Source organism: Nycticebus coucang, chromosome 2, assembly GCF_027406575.1.
Source record: "Nycticebus coucang isolate mNycCou1 chromosome 2, mNycCou1.pri, whole genome shotgun sequence".
Taxonomy (NCBI): Eukaryota; Metazoa; Chordata; class Mammalia; order Primates; family Lorisidae; genus Nycticebus; species Nycticebus coucang.
In genome coordinates, this window is record NC_069781.1 from 66,087,598 (window position 1) to 66,107,631 (window position 20,034).

The window sequence follows — 20,034 nt, forward strand, 5'->3', positions numbered from 1 at the left end:
CTTTGCCAATTTAAGATGCTACACCTGTTCTCTTTTGCTTTCTGTCAGTGAGGAATATTTTTTCCATTCCTTCTCCTTAACTCTGTGTTAGTCTTATGGGTTAGATGTTTCTCAGAGAGCAGATACTTGGGCTGTGTTATTTAATCCATTTATCCAGATTTTGTCTTTTGAGTGGAACATTCAGACCATTAAAAATGAGTGACAGTATTGGTATATGGGGTCTTGTTCTGTTCATCATGTTGAGTCTAACTTTCTTTCTTTTCTCTTTGTGCTGTTGTTTTATAAGAGATGTGAGCTTTAATTTAGCTTTTAGATGATTTTACAGTGGTGGGTATCTATTGTGCAATTATTAATATTTTGTCTAGTACACATCTGATTGGGAAAAATTCCCTCAGTGTTTGCTTGTCTGGAAAAGTCTTTATTTTTCTGTCAATTATTAATCTCAGTTTTGCAGAGCACAAAATTCTAGGCTGGCAGTTCTGAAGATGGAGCCCAAATCAATTCAGGCTTGTACAGTCTCCACTGATAAGTCATCTGTCAACCTGATGCATTTCTTTTGCGGGTTAGTTTTGCTTTCATTTTGCTGCCTGTAGAATTATTTCCTTTCTTTCTTGTTGACTTTAGACAGGTTAATTACTATGTGTCTTGGAGATATTCTATTTGTCTTGAACCTTTCTGGTGTTTGATGACTACCTTGAATCTGAATGTGTGGATCTCTGGACATACCATGGGTATTTTCCTCATTAATTACCTTGAATTGAATTTCCTTGCTTTCTGCTCTTTCTTCTTCTCTCTAATGTATAACTATAATTTGTACATTAGTTTGGTCTTTGTTTCAGATAGTCTCATTTGTTCCTAAGTGATTTCTCCACTTCTTTTCTGCATCTTTGGATGAATTAGCTTGAGAGCCTTCTCTTCAGCCTTTGAGATTCTTCTGCCTGGTCTAGTCTGTTGTGAAGTTTTCCGCTGTTTTGAAACTCCTTAAATGGCTCTTTTATGTCTTTATGTTCTGCTATATCATTTCTTATATTGTCTAGCTCTTAGGGATTTTTTAAATTGATTTCTTGAAATGTTATTTTGGCTTTCCTGGTTAATTTGCAGATTACTCTTTAATTCTATTCAACTTATTTGTCATCCATATCCAGAATTCCCTTTCTGTCTTTTTGGCAGTTTCTTGTAGTGGGAGTCCACTACTGTAGTTCTGCTTTTGTCTTTGGGGGATGTCAATCTTTTTTAGTTTATTTGTTTCCAGGGTTCTGTTGCTGGTTTTATCTCATCTGAATCCCCTTTTCTTGTCTCAGAGCCAATAGCTTTGCTGAGCACTCATTCTCCTTTGCTTGGAACTCTCCTACTTAGTGAGAAGACATGGAAGTCCATAGGTGGTGCATTTGTTTCCTACTCTGGAATGTTAACCCGGCAGGGCAAGGGGAGCACTGTGAGTCTGTAGTACAGCTATACTCTTTTTCTCATTCCCCTGTCATTACCACATTTCAAGTGAGTTCTTGATGATCTTCATGCAGGGTGGTTGGTTGTTCTCCAGATCACTGGAAGTTCATGGTGCAGGCTGGTTAATACCCTCTTCATGCAGGCTATCATTGTGCAGAATTACTCTACATGGAATATCCCCTTGGAGGTGACAGTGGCAGCTGGGTGAGGCTATCTAGGCAGTGGCTGCAGGTGACTGAGCCATAGGTATTTGCTCAAACCAGGTCCAGGTATCATGAGATTCAAGTCTGTGGGAGGAGAAGAGGGGCTGCTAGAGCGCTGGACCTTGGGGAAGTTTTAGGGCTGCAGTGGCAGTGGTAGGGACTCAGGGGTTGGGTATTGATGTCCAAGCACAATGCTGGAATCTCAGGGGTGGTATTGTGGGCTTGGTTAGAGCTCTGAAGCCAAAGAGGTCCCTGGTCTTGGGACCATTGAAGCCTCTGAACCAGAACTGAGGACCATAGAGGCCTATCTTCATGGGTGAGGAGCTGATCTTGTGGTGGCATGGGAGTTGTACAAGCTGAGCCCTGCAGGCTGGAGTCAGTTCCTATGGCCCAGGGACTGTGGAGGTGAGCCTGGGCTGCTGGATGGCCAGCTGAGTCCCCCTGAGGCAGTCTCCCAATGCTTCCCATAAGCTGCCTCTGGCCCCTGAGACACTTCTTTTGCTCATACCCCATGCTGAGGGGTAGGGTTACTCAGAGGGCCTGGCAAGGGGGAGTGTACACTCTGCCTGCTCCCTCCCTTATCCAGTGAGGGTGATGCAAAGGCTGATGCAAAAGTGAGTCCCAGGCAGACATGGCAGCATATATGTGACTGAAAGATCAGGATGACATCAGTTACCGAGTCCCAGGATTGGCAACCACCAGATCCATGCTGCACCTGCTTTCTAGTGCAATGTATCTACACAGACTCTGCAATGCTCCTTGATAAGTCCAAAGGGCTGCAGTGTTTGAGGGAGCCCCATTACAGCTTGAGCAGTAGTACCTGTGGGGCTAGTGTGGCACCCCAGGGCTCTATCCTCCTGATCCTTCACATGTGTGGATGCCTATCAACACATCTTTTCCATCTGGTGAATGAATTCCCTCATCACTTTCTCTTTCACTCTGAATATCTCCTGCCCTTTCTCTGGAGTTTTACAATGTTTTTTACCAAGGGAAGCCATCCATAGGTAGGCATCCACCTGTAATTTTTAATCCTGTCCTTGAGAGAGGTTCACAGGGGCTGCTTTTAGTGTACCATCCCCTAGGCTCTGATATAATTTTTAAAGTTCAAATTTCTGCTTTGAAATTTATCCTGTCGAAGGTGCCAATGAATCATAATTTATTTAATTTTGAATTTAGGGTCCACCTTTTATCATAACATGTGAGTTAGCTTACAAAAATATGTATACAAACGCTATATTGAAATTAATTGGCAAGTAAGATTGGACAGGAAGGAAATTGGAACAGATCAATATGGAGAAACTAGGAATGCATATGCATATATACCATATATATACCATATATATATATATATACCATAGACTTCTAAAGGGTTGACAGTATTAAGGGGTGATTGATCATTTCAAACTTAAGGAACACATCATGCAGCTCCTATGGAAGATACTGTAATGGTCTCCTTTCAAACATGGAATAAAATCAGAACTTACTAATACCATAGGACCTATTCTAGCTGTCCCTGCCCATTTCCCTGACCTCTCTATTTGTTCACTAAACTCCACTCATTTTTGCAGACTCCTCTTCCTGTTTTTCATCAACAGTACAGATTCTTGTCTAGTATAGGGCTTTTGTACGTGCTATTCCCTTTGCTCTGAAGCTCTGATACCAGAGCATTGGCAGTTGTCCTCAGTCAGGACTCAAGTCCAATGCTTACTCTAAATACCATATTTTCTCAATCATGTTATTGTACTTAATTTACTTTATGACATTCTCTATTGAAATTATTTTCCCCATGTGTTTGTTTGTGTCATATTTTCTACCGTCTATGCTGACAAAAATCAACATTCCACTGAAAAAGTTCCTTGTCTATCATTTCACAGATACCTTCCCAGTACATAAAACAGAACAATATGTGAAAAGTAATAGGCAAATATAATAAATATGCCTCACATAAGTGAGCAAATGAGTGAGTGAATTCTGTTTCCAAGCTATGGAATTTAAAAGGAGAATGTGATCACTTACAAATATTTCATTATGCATTAACCCTCCAACATTTCCTGATGGAGAATCAAAGTTTTACAGTCAATAACAACAAAGAAATTTCTCTGAAAGGACTTCGCATTGGAAAAAAATATAGATTGTATTCCACAATATTCACAACAAGATTATCAAGACTTTCTTGAAATATGAGTTTCTTAAATAGTCCTCCAGCTAATCCTTGAGACCATCTAGTACAGGCAATAAAGCAGTAATTTTTTTTAAATCTTCTTAGGACCTTTAATGATCTGCTACGTGAGCAGATTTAGTTTTCCAGGAACTTCTCCTCCATTATGTCATGTATAACATCCAGACCAGCTGGAACTGAGATGACACTGTGGCTGTCAGCAGCCACAATCCAATTCCTCCATGCTCTCTTCTTCATGATTATATGTATATAATACATACACACGTGTGAATGTATTATATATGTATGCATATTATACACATGTGTATTATACATTATGTACAGAATACATATACATATATAATAATACATTCATTCATGTGTATGTGTGTGTGTTATATATAATCATGGAATAATCGCACACATATATGAACACACAAATTTATAGCTTTTAAATCATTCCATTTTCAGACATATACTTATTCCGTTAATGATGTACATCCTACATCCTCCCAAACCAATTTTAAACTTGAATTGTGGTATCCATGACTGCTCAGCATAGAATATTATGGGACTTTCAGCATCCGTCTTCTATATGCTATTACTCAATTGAAAGAAAGCCTAAAGTTGTGTTGTAATTTTTTTTTTTTTGCAGCCTCAATATCCCTTGAGTTTCTAGTGAATCTAAATCTGAATTCTTCTTTGCACACACTCTGATAAAGAAATTTCTTGTATCTTTTTTTTTTAACCTTCTGCTTTTGATGTTTGATTTCCCTTGTTATATTTTACTTGCTCAATTTTGCCAATTCTTATAGCATGGCAAAGTAACTTATAACTCTAATCTATTATTTTTCTACTATTTATAACTAGGTCTACATTACCTATCAATTTGATATGCATGTCTATTATTGCACAAAATATTTTTAAATTTGTTAAAATTTTTACAAATTTAATAGCTTAAATTGTATTCCAGTATTTTGTTCATCTATGTAAATGTTGTTTAATAATAATTCAATAAGTAATATACTGGTCCACTGAAAAGCTACTTAACCTTAATTTAGCACTCATTATTTTAGCTTTTTCAAGATAAAAGTCATAAGAATCCCCAAATAAGTTATTTAAAAAGGCACACTATGACTTTATAGCATTCTATTGATGTTATTATAATGGTATAGACATTACAACAAGGAATTTCTATATGTTTGTAGGATAATTTATGACAAGTATATAAAATTTAGTGAAAAAATGATTCAGATTTTGATTATAGTTTCTTTTTAAACAAAGGTATATGAGACACTAACCTTATTGATTTCACACTTGATTAGAAGCATTTCCATCATGCCAGTGAAGAATAAAAATTATAATATATATATTACTAAGCACACACGTTGTTCTAAGTACTGTAAAAATACTTATAAATATTACCTTCTTTAATTTCCCACAATACTATGAATCTGTTACCACTGTTATTTTCCATACGAGGAAAATCACACCTAAATGTTTTAAATAAATTAGCTATGAATAATTGTAGGTAAAGAAATAAAGCTTAAGTCACATTCAGGTCATTAGGGTGACCTGCAATGCTTGTCATTTTCTCTAAATCACAAATTGTAGTATGTTACACAGAGATCAGATCTCAGAAATCATCTAATACAGCTAATCATTTATATACCAAGAAACTGGAACTCAAAAAGACATGAAAGGAATTTATCACATTGACCGAGTCAAATGGAGACAAAGTAAGACAAAGTAAGAAAATGTAAATCATTCTATTGTGTAAAAATGAAAGAAAATGCTGAGAAATTATATACAAGAGGCAGTTACTGAATAAATTCCATAAGTGCAGTTCTCATGGAAGCCTCACAACTTGGCATTGTTCATTGAGCCGAGTGACGTCAGTCATGTACACATGCATATGTACAAGCAACCCATGACCTGCAAGATGATGAATGCAATATTTTCTTTTCCTCACAAGTTTAAAAGTCACCAGTTTAAACTTTGGGAACATTCTGTTCTCATAAATGCAACAGCACCATTTCTCCTCTTTTCTAATTAAGTTTGTCATGCCACAGTCAGGCACCCAGTAACAGCCCGTTCCATGAGTAGTTATCTGAGATTTAAAGACATTAAGAAGAAAGTAGTACCTTGAAATTAAGTCCAAATAGTTGGAGAAACAAATTATTAAATTTAAAGAATACCTGCCCACTATACAGATGATACCTTACCTTCACATTAGTTTATAAATTATATATTCACAGCAATTAGCTTCTGGGGGAATAATTAATCCCCAGGATCAACTATAAAATATACAAATCATATAAAGTTATTTTAAAGGAGCATGGTAATACTATTATTTATAAAAGGAAAAGTAAATCCATTTCATATAACTTGACACTGGAAGTTGTACACTGTTGAGTATAATGAAAAATATGGAAAAAAAAAGAAGAGAAAAACAATTATGTTGATATAGAAGAGTCTATGTTATGTAACTATCTCTGGTGATTTCTCTTTGGGTATTCAATAAAGAGAAACCTTCTACTCAATGTAAATGAAAAAAATTTATATAAATATATGAATGATTTTACAGTTGTTATCTTCCTGACACTGAGCTCTGTGCCATACAAAATAAAATTTCACTTGTACTTAAATAAGAGCAATTTTTGGTATTTTAGGCACGGAGGATTTCTTTGGCATCCAAATATACTGGTTTATATTTGATGAGAAATTGTGGCACCCTGATGAACTTAGGAAGAAAAAATGGATCATTCTACTCTTAATTCATTTCTATCATGGAAATAGACCACATAGAACTTCACTATTCTGCCAGAAATTTTCTGACATCGTTAGCACCCAATCAAGTACATCTTCCTGCAGTCCAAGAGGAAGCCGATATCCAGAGACAGCAGGGTTTACACCAGAGAAAGTTTATTCTCATAGCACCAAGCAGAGAGCTAGGAGTTTCTCAAATCTCTCTGAGAGATTGGAGCTACGATTTCTAAAGACAGCTTGGCGGGGAGAAGATTACTTCATCAGTGTCTGCTAAATGGGTGGTATGGGGGCAGAACCATCAGTTATTCTGTATAGACCACTGTCTGGGTGAGTCAGCCATCCACTGGAATGCAGTTCCTAGGGTGAGGGTTCAAGACCACTTGAGTCAGTTCCTTGGTTTGGGTGTGTCAGCCAAGGAACTGGAATGCAACACCTCGATGACATCTCAAAAACTATCCCTAGGTCCCAAACAGGTTTCATATACAGCAGGCAGGCAGATAGAGATATTCATAAAGATATTTATAAAATTCTTCTCTAAAGCAATTTTGTAGTATGTATCAAAAACATTAAATGGTACACACACGTGACTTATTTCACAGGTGCAAACTCCCTGAGAACAAGACAATGCCTTCCTTACTTCATGCTATCTCACCTGTGTCTAGAATGGTCACAGTATGACCTGAGTAACATTTCGTTGAATAAATTGGGAGGGAAAAAATGCATTAATAATCAGTTTTTGAAGATTAATGAAAGAATAAAACATCAAGCTACATGTAAACATGATACCAATTTTATATAGAATGTGATCTCGCGTTTTAAAATATGTAATTTACACCTAAAAGGAAGTATCTAGGAAAAAACAAGAGTATTAAGTATTAAAGTGATAAATTTACAGTTTTTTAAAGTATTTTTATTGTTTTGTAATCTTTCCACAATGTGCATGCATTAGTATAACTATATGGAAAATGAAACTTACAATCTCTTGAAATTTGAGATTTACACTGAGCCAAACAAAATAAATACAACCCTGATCAAAGGGAAATTCTTCAAAGGCTATAAGGGCAGGACATATCTATCTTGCTCACTTTTCTCTCTCAATAGCTTAGCAAATTATCTGGCTCAGAAAATGGGCTCAATATTCATATGTTGAATGGATGAACAAATTTTGATTCTGATGATTACATTCACAATCAAATTCTTTAGACCAGAATACCTTACAAATATCTAAGAATGTTTTCAATCTTTTGTTCAACTCAGGATATATTAGAGATAACCTAACATTTTTATTTTCACAACTCTTTCGAATATTGTATCAATTTAATTGTGTACAATCTTGAGTCATTTTTTTTTTTTTGAGACAGAATTTTATTTTGTCACCCTGGTAGAGGGCTGTGGCTTCACAGCTCACAGCAACCTCAAACTTCTGGCCTTGAGTGATTCTCTTGCCTCAGCCTCCCAAGTACCTGGGACTACGGCCACCTACCACAACTCCCAGCTATTTTTGGCTATTTGTTTTTGTAGAGTCGAGGTCTTGCTCTGAGTCAGGGTGGTCTCAAACTCATGAACTCAGGCAATCCACCCACCTCGGCCTCCCAGAGTGCTAGGGTTACAAGGCATGAGCCACCGCACCTGGTGATCTCCAGCAATTCTTAAAATATTTCACAATTAACAAATAGGTCTTTCTATGACAAGTAGTTTCATTTCTTGCAGTAGTAGAAGCTCCTTGGGTTTTCTACATTACATACTATAATATCAGCTTTCTTTCTTTCTTTCCGTTCTTTCTTTCTTTTTTCAATCTTAGTAACTAAAAGATGTGCTGCCTACCTCATTGCTGACTATCACTATGGTCACCTTTGAAGTATTCCCGTTGAAAAGCTAGGTATTGACCCCAGTGCCTAGTCCACCCTTTAAAGCACATTTCCCAAGATGAGTTCACAAACCTAATTATCGAATCTTATATTTGAGGAGGGGCTTTAATGGAGATAGGGGAAAAGTCTGGCTTGCTGAATGAGGAAGTCTGACAGGCCATGGAAACCTTGTGGGAACACTGTGGCTCAATTGACAAAGCATGTCCTGCACACAATGCATTTTCCATATTTGGACATAGAGTGAACACTGGACACCACAAATACACTAAGTATTGATAAAATCAGCAAGTAGATCTTACCCAAAAAGGAAGAGACCATGAGTATGTGATCATGTGCGTAATCAATGATCAATAGAGAATGACGAAGGTGCCCAGAGATGCAGACCAATGAGAAAGTTATGTAAACAATTTCGAAGGGGGAGAGAGAGGATGTTTATACCATTAAGCTGCTTCTGGGGGGTCTCTTTTTCTCTCTTATCACTCACGAGAGAGAGCCACTTCCAGCTTTTTTGGAAGTTCACCAAACTTTCTCTTTGTTCTTAAATAAACTTTTTTTTTTTTTTTTTTTAATAGAGACATTTATTTATTTTTTTTTTGGCCGAGGCTGGGTTTGAACCCACCACCTCCGGCATATGGGACCAGCGCCCTACTCCTTGAGCCACAGGCGCCACCCTATTGTTGTTATACTAAAGCCTGTTCAAAGTTACTTTTACTTTCTATTCCTCCTGTTTTGGTTTCTACTCACTTTCACTTTCTATTGAGCCATGCTTCCATTGAACTTGCTAGTTCCACCAAGTAATCAAACCAGCTGGGTTTGGGTAACCAGGACCCCATCCCAACAGTGCATGTCTGTCAATCACTCTGACTTCTGACTGTGTATTCATCTATCTAGAATTCTGACTTCTCCACAGTCTATGATCTCCTTCATAGAAGTGACAACAAGTGAGTTGTCTTTTTATTCCAGATTCAGAAGTTTCTACCTTATACTAGGCAACTGGTGCTTCTTGTTTCCATTACTACACACCAACCAATGTTTTGCTAAGGTATCAACAAATTCAGTCAGTAAGTATCCCATCCTTGACATAATATTAATCCTCTCATAAATAATTTATGTGTTTTTACCAACGTGAGATTATTGATGCATATGAGAGAACAGCAAACAATCCAGAAGTGCTTACATGTTAAATGGTATGAGTTAGATCATGGGTACCATTAAAAATAGGAAGAAATGATGATGATACATTTCTGGTTTCATCAGGGGTGGCATCGGAGTGAAGGTAAATAGAAGTATAAATTGAAGTCTACTTGCTGGGTCTCCAAATGTTATAACAGCCCGAGATACTGGTCTATTAAAGTAATCGAGTATCTCATTCACTTTTGAAAATGAAATATTAATTAGAGTTTGCAATTTTACTTTTAATAGATAGATATTAAAGTGTTCATTACACCATTAGTGTTGAAATTTTAATCAATATCTTAGAGATGATATGTGATTAGTGAAATGTTTATGGAATATTCCTTTACTGTAATGGCCTTTAATATCATCTATGATATGGAAGACCTAGCACTATGAAAAACATTAGGAAGAAAAAGATGCTTTTGTTTAAAAATGTCTCTACCACATAGGGTAAATTATCTCCTTCAGGGAAACATTATCTGATCTGAGATTATGTTTACTATGTATTCCTATTATAGGATTTCACTGTGTCTCATATTTCAAATATCTTGTTATACACCAATGAGAAATTGATGAAAAACATGTTTTTATAACTACGTATGGAATTTAAGGTTGATAATTTATATCAATATATTGGAAATTTAAGTAATAGCATCATATTCTAAAAGCAGAAACTGTTCATCTTTTCGGTGTAAATACTGTAGGTACTAGTTAGTAAATTCCAAGTGATCCTATGACAGATGATGAAAGTTTGAGATCTAGAATTGTTAAATGCAGTTTAAATGTTTGAAATATATAAAAGTCAGTGTATGAAATGTGAACAAACTCTCCTCTTTTCACTTTCAGTGATAGGGCTTACAGTAGCTTATTTTCTTTTGTGTATGTCTCATTATTTTATAATGGGTCAGAGGTTATTTAGGCCTCATATACATATTTCTGAAAGGGCAGCATACATTGAAAAAATGTCACTGCATTAATGCGTGCCTTTCTTGGCTCACTTGGCCAAGCCCACTTGTCACAATTATTGCCAAAGCAATGCCATTGTGTGTCCTCTGATTCTCTGCCCATGCAATTTAAACCGATCCATTTCCATGTTCTTAAGGTAATTATGTCCTTCCAAATGTCAACTAAATGACTTTGACATTCAAGATTCCTAACAGCTTTTGAATAGCATGTTATCTGTGCTATTTGTAATTCATATTCATGCAAATCCTCAGTCCCAGTCACATTATGCCATTCCATCTGTTGAGAAGGTTTCCACTGTTTCCCCTTTGAATCATGACTGGCTAGAGAGGCTGCACCCTTTGGAAGTACTCTTAAGTTATTTGTTGCCTGTATAGATTCTACTATAGGTAGGAAGCTCAGGTTTGCATGATTGCAACTAAAGAAACATATATTTGCCCATGTAAATATTCTCTTTAAAAATGTTAATATTATCTTGTGGAAACAACTTACCATTTCCTTTCTTTGAGGAGTAACAACAACTCTCCTAGACTATTTTTTGGCTCAGTTTATTTTTGGCTTATTCATGAGAATATAAAATATTTACTTATAAAATAACTCAATAGGATAAAAAATATATGGAAATTTGTCATAACAGAGGAATCACCTTCTCATTCTTACATGACATGAATTCAATGTTGTTGGGGCAAAGAGAAAACTTGCCCTTAGCTCTCAGAAGATTTGCTAAAAAATCAACTCAGAATAAAGCAGATTAATAAGAAAAAAGCTTAATTATTATGACCTATATACAAAGGAACCTTCAGGATGAAAACACACGTATACAAGGGAAATTATCCATTTTCATGCTTAAGTTCAACAATGCATGCTCATGCCTATTGAAATATCATTAGACAAAAAGTCTGTCATCTAAAGCTACCAGACCAAGTCATGTAACCCAGCAAGGCCCATCTCTCTGGATTCTTCTCGGCCTCTCTGAGGATGTATCCCTTCCTTCTGTGGGTGGGGCCAGGCCTTCACTGAAATAGGGGGTCTTACGTCCTATGAACAAGGTAATCAGATAATTTCTTTAGGCCAAGTTCTAACATAGTATAATTTTAAGTTTTATGGCTAATTTTCAAGAAAAGGTTCTTGCTTTTATGCCCTGAAGAGAGTAGGGTTAATCTCCCTGTGCTAACCTCAAGGAAGAATGGTGCTAAAAGGCAGGAGGAGGTCAGATCAGAGAACAACTTTGACTTCTGCGGCCTTTGTTTTAGGCTACTGTTTTCTCTGTCCCATCAGTGTCTTTGACTTGAAAATTCCCACATGTGTACACAGATGTGTGCGCAACACACACATGCACACACAAGCTAGTGTAAAATAAAGAGTGAAATCATGTGCACAATTTAGGTCACTTGTGGTTATTAAAAGATCCTTTCACTAGATAATTTTTAAGGTCTACTTTTGATTTAATTTATTAAAGAAGAGTAGTCACTCTTAAAAAATACAGTATCGCATTAAGACGTGACCTAATGACATAGTATGGAGAAATATATGTCGTATAGTTAGTTTCACATGTGAACAGTAGTTTACTCGCAAATCAGTGCTGGAAATTTTGTGTCCGTCTATGTGAATTATAACTTACGGCTCATATTGGAATTATGCCATTTGCTTCTAATCAGAAAATACAAGGGCCTCTCTTATTCCTCGGTTACGCTGCTCATAACACTAATTACGTACATGTATTTCTTTTAGATGCAAGCTTTCCTTGTTCCAGATCCACACGATGAAGACATAGTCTGTGCTTTATAGCCTAGAGGTAATTATAATAGAAACAGATAGACTCTTCGCATTGGCTTTAGACAATGTCTTTTTACTCACAAATTTGTTTTAAATGTTTGGATTGTTTAACTGAATGGGGCTTTCAATATTCCTAAACTGTTCGGAAATATTTTCAATTAATTTACCTGTTGTTTCTTTCTATATTTCTTTAAAACAAACTGGAAAATCAGGTGCTTTATCCCATATACTGCATAGCTCACCTTTAATGCAAGCACAGTATAATTCAGGCTCTTGCTATTTACCATTGACATGGTAGGTCTTTATATCCTTGAAATCATACTTTAAAGGAAATCTATACTATTAAGAAAAAATACACAGTACAGTGCCTTTCACACACAAAAGTTTGCTATGGAATATGTAAACTAAAATTAATTTTTAAGCCTTTCCAGATGACTGAATGGACCCCCTCTTGGCCAAGGAGACCCCAGAAAAACCTTAAAGCTGAATTACTGGCCATGAGGAGATAGGAGGTCAAGACACATGTTGTTATGCACCTCCCCTTTCAGAGTTACTCTTTATAACAACATAATACTGAATTATTGGCATGGGATTCAAGGCTATGGCAGGCTAAGCTTAAGCCACACCTGTAGGCCATTGATTTACCTAACAGATTACAGTCTTGGCAAATACCCAGTGGTTTGATCCTGATTAACAGACTCCCTTATACTAACTTATATATCCCAAGCCTTTACACAAAGCTTCATTTCTTTTTTTTTTTTTTTGACCCAGGCCAGGTTTGAACCCGCCACCTCCATTATATGGGGCTGGCCCCCTACTCCTCTGAACCACAGGTGCCGCCCAACAAAGCTTCATTTCTTTAACCAATTACAATAAAAAGAATTTTTAAACCCACCTATAACCTATGGTATCCCCCTGCCCCCACCCCATTTTGAGATGTCTCACCTTTTGGGGTGCCAAGCCAATGTTTCTCTTCTATGTATCAATTTGTGAATTTATGTGTAATTTCTGTCTCCATGAATGTATAAAACCAAACTGTAACCTGGTTGTCTTGGGCATATTTTTTCAGGATCTTTTAAGCCACATGCTCCTGGCCCTATGTTACACATACTGGACTCAGAATAAAGCTCTTAAATTATTTTACAAAGTTTCCATTTCTTCTGATAACAAAGAAAAAAGTCAATTTGGCATAAATCCTGCAAGGTAAGCACAAAATTACTTTATCTTTTTATAATGGGAAGGAAAATAATGTTTTGGAAAAACATAGTATTTCCTTGCATTGTAATAGGTTATATGTTCCTATACATATTGAATCCTATGCCAATAATTCAGTATTATGTTGAGAGAAAGAGTAACTCTGAAAGGGGCAGTTATAGAGTTTGGGAGCAGAACATAATCCTGAAAAACACAATCCTGAATGTGTAATCCTGAATGTTGAAATCCCAAAAGATCAAATTCTGAGAAGTATTATTTTGGATAAAATAATAAAAGAAATCTTTACAACAAATTTATTTACATTTTCAAGGGAGATTCATCTGAATATCATAAAAACACAACAGACCATTTTATAGGCCACTTTAAACAATAAAATAGGCGATAGTTTTGCATGCATAACATTCAGGAACACTAACAACAGTCATATGGATATAACAGTTTTGAGCAGATGATCTATACACATAAAATAAAGGTCAAAGATAAAATGTATAAGCACATATCACTACTTTTGTGTAATTTTCTTCTTATCTTCAATGCACACAATTATTTTCAAACCAGTTGGTAACTTCACTGGCATTTCAGGCAAATGTAGATTTAAGTCATCAGAAGTGCCTAAGATGTCATCGACTAGAAGAAATGCCAGTGAAGGTAAAGGAAACATTTTTCAAATAGAAGGTTTCATGGTTGCCGTGAGTCATGGCCAATCTACTCATCTGAATTTTCTTGCAAATGCCTTGGGCTGGATAGAACACGAAACAAAACTAATTTTATTGGTCACACCATGAAATTCACTTCTAGAAGACTTGATTGCACCTAATTCAAATCTGTCATTATGGTTCAGGGATTCAATTGAAATTCATTTGATCTTCTGCCTAAAGAAAGAACAAGGTAACAGTTCTGCCTAATATGATGAGACTATCTTGCAATTGTGACTTTTAGGAATTTAGACATTAAGAATTTTGGACTATAGGGATTTAGACTTCAGAAATTTTGAATTTTAGGAGTTGTAGTCTCTCAGTACTTCAACACTCAAAAGTATAGCATTTGAGATTATGTCTTTTGGAATTATGATTCAAACTGATAATATTTATTCTTCATAATCATCTTTTATATATAAGCCCATCTGATATGTGCTTATACATTTCACCTTTGACCTATATTTTTATGTGCATAGTTCATTTACTGTTTTTTTGCATATTACACTTCAGGCAATGAGTTAGATACTGAAGATATAATGATAAATAGGATCTTATGACCTTTGGCTCAATTTTCGTGTGCTAAATAATCAAGAATTTCAGACATGCACTTAAACTGATATTAGCAATGCAAGGGGAAAGAGCAATGAGAACAGTCTATGTAAGACAGAGTCATGGCTCAAAGGGAAGAATTGTTAGCTTCTACCAACCCTTCCCCTGGCTTTTTAAAAATTGAAGGAAAATTTAAAACAGTAAAGTTCCTGACTCTTAAGTGTACAACTTGATGAATGTTTTCCTCTTTGCTCACTTCTGCAAGCCCTGCTAGAGCAACGTGCAGAACATTCCCAGCACCCCAAAGGCTCCCACGTCTCCTCCAGTTAATGCATAATATATTTCTCTACATTAAGAATATTCTGAACTATTTTATTCAACATGTATCCTTGAGTTTCCATCATATTATTGTATGTGGCAGTTGTATTCTGTGTTATTGCTGTGTAATAAATAATTACACTTATGAAATCAATTATTGATTTACCTGCGAATGCAAAAGTGACTTTACATTTGTGAGATAAACTCATTATAGATCATACTGATTATGTGTCAACAGATACTACAATTTATTAACTGTTCAACTTTAAATAGGTCTTTGTATTGTTTCCAGATTGGGGCTATTATAGCTAAACTACTGTGAGTGAAATTTAATGTATCATATTTAATACATAAAAATATGCATTTCCCTTGAATATATACTCAATGTGCAATTGCTGGGTCATAATTTATGTACATGTGCAGTGTCAATAGTTACTGCCAAGCTATTTTCCTAAGAGACTGTATGAATTTACACTCTTCCCAGCACTCCTCAGGGCTTATCATTTGCTCTACACCTTCCTGTTACTAAGATTTTTATTATTCCTAGGTGTATTTACACTTTTTGGTTTAGTGGCTGAGTACACCTGTAATTATATTTAGTCATAGATACAAGTGATGTTGGAATTTTAAATGGCATTCCAAATTTTCATGTTTTCTATTGCTATTATATACCAATGAAATTTATTTTTTTTGTATATATTGGTCTTGAATTCAACTACTTGCTAAATTCTCTTATTAATCCAAAACTTGAAGTTTATCCATGTATAAAGTCAATTTTTATTCTTTCTTTCAATATCTTTACTTCTTGTTTAAGCCTCGTTGCACTGGTAAGACCCTCCAACATAGTGTGAACCAGAAGTGGTGATAGTAGATTTTTTTTTTTTGGTCTAATTTTTAAATGTGAGAAGCAACATTCAGCGTTTCACCAATAATTATGTTACTTGAAGATTTTTAGTAGATACACTTTATCAAACTAGTGCATAATAAAAAACAGAATCTTCCTCTGTTGCTAATTTTTTGAGACCTTTTTTAAGATCATAACTGGGGGGACCTAGCTCAGTGGCTCTCGCCTAGAGTCCCTGCTGCTCTAAAGACTGAGGCAGAAGGATTGCTTTAGTCCAAAATTTAGAGATTAGAGTGTGGAGTGACTGTGCCACTGTACTCCAGTACCTGGGTGACAGAGAGAGAACCTATACTTATAAATGAACAAGCAAACAAGAAAAAAAAAAAACCTAATAAAAAGTAAAAAATAAAAATTATAATAGAAATTGAAACTTTTTGACTTTCAGATTTATCATATGCCCTTTCACTTTCATTCTGGTAATGTGACAAATTACATTGATTAATTTTTTAATGCTAAACCAACTTTGTAGTTATGATATCAACACAATATGTTTTTTTGTGTGTGTGCATCACTGTATTTCTGCTAATTGTTTAGGAATGTTTCTGCATCTGTGTTCACAAAGGATGTTTACCTATTATTTCATTGTTTTGTAATAATCTTGTTAGGTGTTTGTGTCAATATTATTTCCTCTTTTTTGATTGTCTAGAAGAGTTTCTGACATGTTGATACTTTTTTCTTCCTCTTTTTTCTATTGTTTAGAAGTTTCTGACATATTGATACTTTTTTTCTTCCTTAAATGCTTGTTGAAATTCCTAGTACAGCAATGTGAGACCTGGATTTTTCTTGTGGAAGATTTTAAAGTATAGATACAATTTCTTGTGTAGCTCTAATACTATTCAGATTTTCTATGTCTCATGTCATTTTTTAAGTTGTGTTTTCATTTTCTCCATTTCAACTAAAGTCACTCAATTTCAACTAAAGTCCCAGTCGTTATGAGGCATACTCTTTGTGATTTCAGTCCTGTGAAACTTATAGGATTTACAACCCAGAAAATATTTCAGTAAATTTCCATGTGCAGGTGAAAAAAAATGTATATTTGACAGTATTTGAGTGGAACGTGCTACAAAGGTTAATAAAGTAGATTAATAGTGTCGTTCAATATTTCTATGTCCTTTATGACTTTTTAAAAAAATCTTCTCTCAAACAATGCAAGACACTTCACCATAATTTAATATTCCATAACACCTATTTTACCCTTATTATCCTATATTTTTTCTATTTCTATTATAAACTTCATTTGTGAAAAGCATTTAACTGAATATAAAGTTACTATAAATTATAAGTTATTTTTTCTAGTACTTACCAGATGTAATCCTATTGTTTCAGCTTTTCCCGTTTCTGTGGAAAAGTCAGTTGCGAGTTTATTGTTCTATTTTTGAAAGTACTGTGTACTTTTTCAGCCTTTTTTCTGTTAATCCTTTTCTTTGTTCTTTGATTCTCAAAGTTTTATTATAAAGCAGGTATGTGTGTTCTTTACTGCTTAGAGTTTGCTGGGGGGTTTTGTTTATTTGTTTGTTTTTTTAATCTCTGGGGTATCTTTCTTTAGTCTGGGAAAATTTCCAGCCATCATGTCTTCAAATATTATTCTGTCCTACAACTTCCTTACCTTTCTCATCTCCACTCATGTACATGCTGAGCCTTTGACTTTCTTATATATTTCTTATGGATCTTTTTTCTTTCTTCTCTTTTAAAAAGAAAATCTGTGTGTTTCATTATGGACATTTTCTATTTATCTTTTTTGGATTTAATCATGCACTCTTCTCTTTAGCTCATCTAAGAACGGATTTTACTTCTTAATTTCAGATATTATATTTTTCAATTCTGAAATGTCCATTTAAAAGCTAAAATATCCATTTAAAAAACTGAAGGTTTATATTCTAGAATCTATGTAGAGGTTAAAAATTTAAAAACAGAAAAAGAAATAGCCTCTGGTGTTCTGATAATTAGAGTTCAGAGCGTGAGAGAAATACTGCTGGTGTTATTAGGTGTACTGAGTCCTGTGAGAGAGCCAAGCACCAGTTGGTACAGAGCATGAAATAAGCCAAGGGTGCCCAAAGTTTTTTTTTTTTTTTTTTTAATCTCTCCCGCACATTGGAAGAATAAGAGTTATCTTGAGGTAAACAGTAAATACACAAACACTAATGAAAACTGATCAACAAAAGAAAAGATCTGTGCATACTTTCTTTTATCCACAGACAAGCAAAAAAAAAAAAAAAAATTCTCACAAAATCATGCAGGTTAGATACCCCTGATTATAAACTCACTCAAGTGGATCTTACGATAATGCTTATAATGAAAACCAACTTGAGATAAAAGGCAAAAAAGAGAAGAAAAGGGATTCTAAACAAAGGGAATAATGTGAATGTAGATGTTCTGTGCTGGAGATTATGAACAATATTTTATCACCAGGATAAAAAGGGGGATCAGTCCTCCCAGTGAGTGGGTACACAGGGATAAAAGCATAAGCTTTTTTTGAATTGTTTTTGTGGATTCCTAGGAGGCCTGTGTGCTGACTGGAACTCAATTCAGATTTAAAGGGTGGATAACACAACCTCCAGGTACTATGGAAAGCAACCACAGGGTCAGAGGTTATTAATTTTTTTCTTCTACACTTGAAGCATTTAAAGCCTCCCCCACCCCCCAAAAAAAGAAATAGCTAAATTTAGAGGAAGACACTTTAAAACCTTAGTTTAGCAATTATTACTATAAAATCCTCAAACTTTCCTGTAATATTATTCACGGTATCCTTTTCTGTTTTTTCATCTTGTGATTTTATAGTTTGAATGGAACACTTACCACAGGATATTGATTTTACGTGTGTGTGTGTGCATGTACACACACAGATGTACATACACACGCACATACATGAATATAAATATTCTATAATGAAACATTCCAAGCATTGGCCAAAATAAAATGTTACTTCTTTGTGAATTTTATTTGTCATTTTAGTAATGAATTTAACAGCACACCTAACAATGAACAAAAACGACTTAGTCCTGGGCGGCACCTGTGGTTCAAAGGAGTAGGGCACTGGCCCCATATGCTGGAAAAAATTAATTAGTCCTCACATATTTATGGAGTGCTCTGCTTAAAAAGTGGTGCAAGCCAATAGATTTAAAATTATGTTTGGCTTCTCTCTCTCTCAATCTCAGAACCAGTACATCCAAATGTCCTGTAAATTTTCTCCCAATTATTCTGAAATCTAAGTTCTCTTCACAGTCTCCTAGTTACTGTCTTATCCATGCCATTAACTCCAGGTCATGCTACTACCATCACTTCTCTGCCAGATGACAGAAATAGCCTGCTTATTAAAATGCTTGCCTACCTGCAATCTGTTTTCCAAATAATGGCCACATGATATTTGAAAAATCTAACTCACGGCTCATCACCTGTGGCTAAGTGGTTAGGGTACCAGTCACATGCACCTGCACTGGCAGGTTTGAACCCGGCCAGGGCCTGCTAAACACCAACGACAGCAACAACAAAAAAATAGCTGGACGTTGTGGTGGGCTCCTGTAGGCCCAGCTACTTGGGAGGCTGAGGCAAGAGAATCGCTTAAGCCCAGGAGCTGGAGGTTGCTGTGAGCTGTGATGCCTTGGCACTCTACTGAGTGAGACTCTGTCTCAAAAAAAAAAACCTAACTCATGTGTTACTGGTTCTCTAAAAATTCTCCAATAGCTTCTAATTTTAGCTAAATTAAAATCCGCATATTATCCATTGATCTAGCAGGACCTATATTATTTCCTTCAGTGTCTCCATCCAGCACATCTTGTCAATCTTTTGAATGGTCTGGAATGTCCTTTTCCTGGATATTTTTGGGTACCTCACATGTCATCATTCAGAGAGAATGTACATGAATACCCAAACTAAATAATCACTCTTTCTCACTCCTATAGGGAATTATGAAACATCCTTTTTTCTCTAGAGGACTAATATACTCTGTCATCACATTACATAACTATTTATTAAGACCTCCCACTAATGTGTG